We start from the raw sequence: 8,740 nt of genomic DNA, 5'->3' as shown, positions 1-8,740 counted from the left end.
ACATCTTGGATGACATGGGGGTGAGTAAATTATCAGGACATTTTTATTCTGGAAGTGAATAATCCATTAATGTACATTCATATTAATTATGTTTAGTCCAGAAAGCAAGCTAAGGAATTAGATCTTTTTAACAGATGATCACAAATCTGAGCAGGTGCTGGGCAATGTTCCCTTAAAATGAAAACGAAAATTGAAAAATGAATTTTTTTTTCTTGCTGAGCAAAGCTTTTCTCTATTGGGCAGACATTTCAGCCAACTGAGCAAAAACATTCTTTATACCAGAGCTGAACAGTGCACACACACAAAAGTGAAACTTTTAACTTTAATGTGCTATTTGCATTTGATTTGACCCTTGATGAAACTAAATCATGCATATTTTAGGTTATCATTTTTTTTTTTATCTCACGCAGTACAGTTCAATTCTTTATTATAAAATAAACAATGAAGCAGTTATTGCTCATGAATTCCCTTTTTGATGTCAATATAATATAATATAAAAAACAAATATTTTCAATAACTATTTTCAAAAAACGTGAACGTGAATTCTTTTACAGTTATCTTAAACATCCCCATGTAGTAGAGTTTGCACACTACTACAGCTGTGCTCCTCATCTGCTATTTCCAGCTCTTAATCAAGCCACTCTTCTGTAAACATGATGACGATTGCGTTTGCGTTGGCTCTTGTGTTGAGCTGTTTTGCATCCACATCCATTAAAGTATTTGATTTCTACAGCGACTGATTTGACGCACATCTTTCTCTTTCTATGAAATCTGTAAACAGCATTCACCGGTATATAGTGACACCAACTCTATAGCGGTTTGCCTTGAGCATTGCAATTATTTCGCATTTCATTTTTGCGTTTGTCCTGTGCGCGGCATATTATTTCTTCTACGCGGTCGTGACATAAGAAGTGCACAGCTTAGAGAGAACATCGACTACTGCTATGTATCTCTCCTCTGCCATATTTAAAGTTTATGGTTCGCCCAACTCGGAACCTCAGCTATCAAAATTATCTCAGAGTTTCCCAGTTGTAAATACAGCTAGAGAGGCCGTTCATGTCCAATTTCCAACTAGGAAACTCGTATTTAGGATAATTCTGATAGCACGTGAAGGCAGCATTAACCCCTTAGGTACCGAAATTTGGTACCGAACGACGTTCCACTGCAAGTATGTTTCGATACTTGATGGCATCAAGGCAATTCGGTCGGTGACTAAAAAAATCGATGCCCAGCCCTAAACACAATTTTTTATCTCGAGCCAAACGCGCTTCATTCAAACTCGTCCCGTGTGCGTTGCCTCTCTATAAAGACACTAAAACGCCATTAAGAGCTGCAGATGACAGACAGAAGCAGAAACACAGATCGAGACTTTAGCTAAAACACTGCAGAAAACAACACTGCTGCAAATATAGTTATTTTTGCCTCCTCTGACCATTCAAAGCAGGTTTATGACAGGACATTATCTTTTCATCCACATTTAGCATTATTAATCGGAGCATTTTAAATTAAACATATAATTGTTAGAATTGGGGAAATTATTTGTAGATGGCAAGGAAAGACAACATAAACTTTAAAATTACTAGTTTGTTTTCTGCTCATGATGAGAGTGTTTTGATTATGTTTGTTTTAAGCAAAATATAAAAATGCTCCAGTCTTCAAGAGGAAAACTCTGAAGCCCATTCAGTATCTTTTCTGTCACATGGCCTTCTGTCTCACAATAACAATAGCCTGATAAAACATCTGATCTTATCTTTTAATAATCATATCTAATTGGGCTCAACTGATTAATTTTTTGTTTAATTTATTTATTTTTAATAGAAAAATTCTCAGAAGCCACTGGCCTTTGCCTCTGAGGACCCAATTTCCTCATCTTTGATGACTATTTTTTTTTCTTTTACAAAGCATTACTGGTGCCCAGATGGAAATTTTTAACTATTCCCTCCACTGGGAAGGAAATATAGAGACCGGACCTCTTGGAACTCTAGAGTGTCAAAGACCATCAGTCTCTCTGAATAACTGCAGTCACACTGAGTGGAACAGGACTTTCTACAGTTATTGGTGTGTAAAAACTGAAGCTATCTCAGAAATGATGTCAGTTGACCTAAAGTACTAGTTCGCTCCCTTCTGGATGACCTGTTTAATCTTACAACGATGGCCTCCAATCTTTCAAAAGCACTTCAGACTGTCTAGCCGAGCTTTCTGGCGCCAGCATGAGTGTTGTGAGGCATGTGTGTTTCTGCTGGACTCACAGGGAGCGCTGTGGCGGTGCAGGTTGTTTCTGATGCTCTCCTGCAGACGCTGATCTGCCGAGCCCTTCTGAAAGCGCTGACTCAAGTAATAACTCAAGTCCTTCTTCAGCCTGCCACCTGAAAACACACACACACACACATCAATACAATTCTTACTGTTTTATGGAATGCTGCAGTGTTTAATACAAATGAGTTATCCGTGCACATCTTTTATTTTTTTTTTAAATCAAAAACATTAACTTTCTTTTGTGAAACAACACCTCTATAATATGACAATAACTCAACAATAATTCCTCCAGTAGCCTGCCACTCACATGAGATCACAGCAGTTAGCAAACCAACAACCATCCAATCTATTCTCCCACAGTAGAAAATGTATGAGGATAGTTTTGATAAATATTTGCCTCATCAAAATACAGTTTTCTTTCATATGTCGACATTTTTCACATGAAGAACAACGTGAAGTTGTTCAAGTTCAAGTTCAAGTTCATTTATTTATAAAGCACATTTAAAAACAGCCACAAGACTGACAAAAGTGCTGTACATTAAAATCAAACCATAAACACATAAAACAGAAAGAATAAAACATATGAATTTAAAACCAAAGGAATGACAGGTGAACAAGACCATAATACAATGTAATAAGTATGGGATATTAATAGGGCAGATCAAACAAGTGTGTTTTTAAAAGAGACGTAAAATGAATAGGGAAGGTGCCACTCTAATGTCAAGCGGCAGATTGTTCCATAACCGAGGCCCAACCACAGAAAAAGCTCGATCCCCTCTGCGTTTTAGTCTGGACTGAGGAACTTAAAGGAGATTCTGATCACTGGATCTTAGACTACTAGTAGGAGTATAAAAGTGCAACAGCTCTGAGAGATAACTAGGGGCTTGGTTATGTATATTTATACACCAGTAAGAGAACTTTAAAATCGATTCTAAATTGAATAGGCAGCCAATGGAGGGCCCTCAGTATAGGGGTGATGTGGTCACATTTGCGACTATTTTGAAGAAATCTAGCAGCAGCGTTTTGGACCAATTGTAGGCGAGTAATTTGTGACTTTGAAATACCGCAATATAGTGAGTTGCAGTAATCTAATCGTGAAGTAATAAAAGTGTGGACAGCCATCTCTAACGTCGTAGCATTTAAAAAGTGTTTGATTTTAGACAGCAAGCGGAGTTGGTAAAAACTGGAACCAATTACAGAAGAGATATGTTTGTCCAATTTTAATGACTCATCAAGAAGGACACCCAGATTTAGCACACGAGAAGATCTGAAGGCCGATAAGCTGCCCAGATCTAGGCTGGTAGCCTGAGAATGATCAGTAGGACTGTAAACAACCACCTCTGTTTTATCTTCATTTAACGTTAAAAAATTTTGAGCTAGCCAAGTTTTGACCACGTCTAAGCACCTTAGTAAAGTACTAAGTGCTGGAGGATCATTTCTCTTAATAGGTAAATAAATCTGGGTATCGTCAGCGTAGAAATGAAAAGACACCCCATGCCTTCTTAGAATGGAACCCAGAGGAAGCATGTACAGGGAAAAAAGGGAGGGTGCCAATATCGAGCCTTGAGGGAGGCCACAGGTGAGAGGAGCAACAGAGGAAGAGAAGTTATCTAGTTTGACAAAAAAAAATTCTCTTGGATAAAAATGACTGAAACCACTTAAGGACCATACCTTTTACGCCCACGTCTGACTCTAATCTAGATATCAAAATAGAGTGGTCCACAGTGTCAAATGCTGCTGATAAATCTAAAAGAACCAGAACCACAGAATTAGCAGAGTCGGTAGCTAAAAGGATATTGTTTTACACTCTGAGAAGGGCCGTTTCAGTACTATGAGCAGATTTAAAACCAGATTGAAAAAGTTCAGTAATGCAATTAAGATTTAGAAAGAACTGCAGTTGGTCAAACACAATTTTTTTCTAAAACCTTTGAAATAAATGGTAAAACAGAAATGGGACGGAAGTTATTCAGAATAGAAGGATCTAGTGAAGGCTTCTTGAGAAGCGGAGTGACAGTAGCCACATTAAGAGTAGCAGGAACAGAGCCAGTTAAAAGGCACTTATTGAAAAAAAGACACCAAACCTGGCGCGACAGTGTCAGCAATTAATTAAAAAAATGTAGGGTGTATAATATCATAAGGACAAAAAGATGGTTTAATATTAGCAATGATGTCTTTGAGTGATTGTAAGGAAATGGGTTCAAAAACATCCCAAGAAACAGGATGCAGAGAAAAAGGAGGGGGTTCAATGTGGACAGACTTTGGGTCTCAAATTAGAGATTTTATCAATGAAGTGTCTCAAGAAGCTTTCACATAGAGCATCGGAGGCAACAGGCACTGTCTTAACAGAAGGATTAACAACAGAATTCATAACTGAAAACAGAACTTTAGAAGTAGAATGTTTTTTTTTAATTAAATCAGAAAAATAAGTAGCCTTAGCAGCAGACTGATAAGCTGATAAACTGTCTTTAAACAACTGAAATGAAATATGTAATTTATCCTTTTTCCATTTGCGCTCGGCCTTTCTACAAGCTTGTCGTAAGAGTCGAGTATCAGAATTTTGCCACAGAACAGATTTAGATTTGTGCTTATAAGGCTTGAGCTGAGCAGTGACATCTAAACTATCCAGCCAGGCAGAATTTAGAAGACTTAGATGTTGGTCCTTCCCCCGTCTGCGCGTCCTGAAGCGCTTGATCAGCGCCACAGCTCCCCCGACTACAATGTCCAGCAAAACATCAGAATAGTCGAAAACTGGTGAAATGTCGGGTGGTGTGTACTGCCGAATGTCCAGCAATTCGTCTCTGGTGAAACTGGTTGCAGGGATATAACTAAAGACAGGACAAACTAACAAAAACATAAAAACAACTGCGGAGCATGCCACGGAGGCAGCCATCAGCGTCGGCACCATCTTGGTATTGATGAGAACAAGACTCCATAAAACACTGATTAAAATTTTACCAGCGTTACAGCTTTCTTAGTAAAATGAGAAAGATTAGGAAGAGACATAGAAAATAAAATCGGTTTATGGTCAGAGAGCAGGAAATCCGATATCTCAATATCAAAAACGGCAAACCCATGAGAGAGTACAAGATCTAAAATATGGCCCTGAACATGAGTGGAGTCCTTTATCCACTGAACCAGACTAAAAGAGTCAATAAAATTGAGAAACTCCTCCGATAAGGGGTTTGACTGAGAGCATACATTGATGTTAAAATCGCCCACTAATAAAAAGCGGTTGTACTTTATGGCAATATTGCCGATAAATTCAGTAAGTTGCTGTATGAAGTCCTTTGCTGAGTGAGAGTGACAGTAAATCACCCCCAATAAAACAGGACCATTCATGTCGAGATGGAGAAGCTGAACTTCAAAACTGGAAAACACATCCACTGCAACAGACCGACAGCGCTCAAGAAAAGAGTCTTTTAAAATAGTTACTAGTTGTGCTTTAAGTCAATAGCTTTTATTTCCTGTCACAGCCATAACCCAACAGTTTTTTTTTTAGTTCAATCAGTCTTTCTTTGTTCGCAGTAATAAAAACTGATTGAAGAGTCACAGATAAGCTTATAAAATGACCCATTAGGTGGTGATAAACTGCAGAACAGGACATGTATGAGTATGGTGATACTTATACTCACTTATACATGAGTATAAGTATGGCGCACTACTTCTTATCATCCGTTTCCATGGTGACTCCTGAATTTGGCGCCAAAAAAAAAAAAGTTATGTTTGAAATGATGACAGAAACACATGCAAGTGTAGGACGAATATACTAAGACTTTTACTTGTCAGTTAGGGATTCACTCAACTCACGATGTGATACGATTCACAATACGCTTTTCTCACCATTTTTTTACATAATGAGATTTAAGACAAATTATAAATGAATTACTGCACATTTCTTTGTGAAACTGAAATATATTTTTATGTCAAATAACAACAATACATTAACATTTTAAAAATAAATCCCAAATCAAATAAATACATGAAAAAATAATATAAATAAAAAAAATCTCTTCGCATAAACAAACTAAGGCTTTGCCTGTGCTCTTTGTTAGCTTGGATTTTATTTATTTATTCAAAGAAACATAGACATTTCCACATTTTCCAGAAGAAAAGCAAGTTCACTCTCATACAGCAGGTGGCGCTTATGGAACAGCAGAAATACTGCGGAAATACTTTCTGACACCTGCTTGTGATGGAGAAGAAAGGAAGTCACAACAGTATTTAAATGTTTTCAAACAGATATTCTGTGTTTATCAAACGATACCAAATCCTTTTAAAACTTTTAAAATACACTTACACATTTTTGCATTTTAATCTGGACTAAAATATGCCAGCTCAGAAAAGAGATTATTTTCTATTGTTAACAATAATAAAAATGTATTTTGTAATTGTATAACTCATTGGCAGGTGTTTTTGCTTTATTAAAACATTAAGCTTACTAAATTTTGATGCATTTCTCTGAAAGCAATGGTTCAACTTTTAAATTTTTTAAAGTTTGCTTAATAAGTAAATATATTTTCATATTTATAACTTGAAAACACTTTTGACAATCTGCTTAGGGCCCCCAAAATGGTAGGGCCGGCCCTGCACACTTCATTTGAATACGGTTCATATAAAGTGTCATTTGCAAGGTATATACCAATAAACATTTTGAGATCATGCACTCCAGACAAATTTCTTTTCAGGTAAAGTGGGCCATCCCTTATATTTATCAAAACTTAACCACATATTAAACAAACCCCCAAATATATAACCTACAAGTTATGAGTAAAATAAATTAAATCCACATCTTAATTCATGTGTGAAATTTCAAACACCTGATGGAACATGTTGTGTTGACATTAAATTTGATGAAATCTGAATATCAGAATATTAAGAAATCAGAATATTGATAAAAAATGAACTCTATATTAAAGATGTGACTATAACACAAGCAACAACAAACTGTCTAAAAAAATAAGAACATTTAAAATGGTAACCATATGTAAAAATATATATATTTTATATATATATATATATGCACTATAAACACTTTAAACAATCTTTAGCTGTGTCCATATTTTAAAACTTTACAATTTCTGCATCTACATTTTTCTCTTCTCATCCCTTCTTCACTCCACAGATTAAACTTCATACCTCGACTTCCTTTCAATTCTCTCTTTACTTTCTTGCATCTCTGACTTGAATTTCCTGACTGCAGTCTCATTTCTGCTTTCTAAAAAAATAATTATACATGTCAACTATAAAATAATGTCACAGTGTGTCAGGCAGGGAAACGCAGGAGGCTCGGAGAATCTTTGCAATAAGGAACTTTTAATAGAAAACTGAGGAAACGTGGAGAGTACACACACTAAAGATAACTGAGACCGGACACCGAATGAACGTAGGAGACCGGCTTATAAAGGAGCACAAATGATAAGACTAAATTAACACGGCTGGAGAGAAATCAACAATCAGAACAGGAACAGGAAGAACCAAATATGGGCAAAGGAAAACACGAGGGAAAACTAGAGCAAAAAGGCACCTGGGACCCATGGGAAACTAAACAAAACACAAGACACAGGACATTAACGTAACATAACGCCCCCCTCCGGAAAGGAACGTCCTCAAGCCGCATAACATCAACGGGGAGGGAGGGTGGGTGCCTTGGAGGTCCCTCAGGAACGACCACTACGGAACAGGGATGCCTCCAAGGCGGTACCAGTTCGGGGCACCATGGCGGATCAGGGATCCCAGGAGGCCATGGCGGAGCAGGGAACTAGGAAGCCATGGCGGAGCAGGCAGACTAGGAAGCTATGGCGGAGCAGGCAGACTAGGAAGCCATGGCGGAGCAGGCAGTTCAGGAGGCCATGGCGGAGCAGGGAACTCAGGGGGCCATGGCGGAGCAGACAGTTCAGGAGGTCATGGTGGAGTAGGGAGTTCAGGAGGCCATGGCGGATTAGGGAGCTCAGGGGACCATGGCGGTGCAGACACTTCAGGCGGCCATGGCGGAGTAGGGAGTTCAGGAGGCTGGAGCCCTATAACCCCCCCAAAAAATATACTTGGGGGAAATTTCAACCCCTAAGGCCTTCCCGTGAGCCTGACTCTGGAACTGGAGCCCTCCTTGGGCTGGATGTGTGAACTGGAGCCCTCCTTGGGCTGGACGTGGGAACTGGAGCCCTCTCCGGGCTAAACTCGGGGACTGGAGCCCTATCTGGGCTAAACTCGGGGACTGGAGCCCTCTCTGGGCTAAACTCGGGGACTGGAGCTCTCTCTGGGCTAAACTCGGGGACTGGAGCCATCTCTGGGCTAAAATCTGGGACTGGGACCCTCTCTGGGCTAAACTCGGGGACTGGGACCCTCTCTAGGCTAAACTCGGGGACTGGAGCTCTCTCTAGACTAAACTCAGTAACAGGAGCCCTCCGTGGGCTAAACTCAGGAACAGGAGCCCTCCGTGGGCTAAACTCAGGAACAGGAGCCCTCCGTGGGCTAAACTCAGGAACAG

At 39.0% G+C, this 8,740-nt stretch overlaps 1 pseudogene; it reads right to left on the bottom strand.

Moving 5' to 3' along the window:
* Positions 1 to 8,740, bottom strand: part of LOC107747755 (membrane-associated guanylate kinase, WW and PDZ domain-containing protein 1-like) — a 105,374-nt pseudogene that overhangs the window by 70,298 nt on the left and 26,336 nt on the right.

The sequence above is a fragment of the Sinocyclocheilus rhinocerous genome, unplaced genomic scaffold (genome assembly GCF_001515625.1).
Source record: "Sinocyclocheilus rhinocerous isolate Xijiao unplaced genomic scaffold, SAMN03320098_v1.1 scaffold1551, whole genome shotgun sequence".
In the NCBI taxonomy this organism is placed as follows: Eukaryota; Metazoa; Chordata; class Actinopteri; order Cypriniformes; family Cyprinidae; genus Sinocyclocheilus; species Sinocyclocheilus rhinocerous.
The sequence above is the reverse complement of the archived record's forward strand: the minus strand, read 5'-3'. Positions and strand labels throughout refer to the sequence as shown.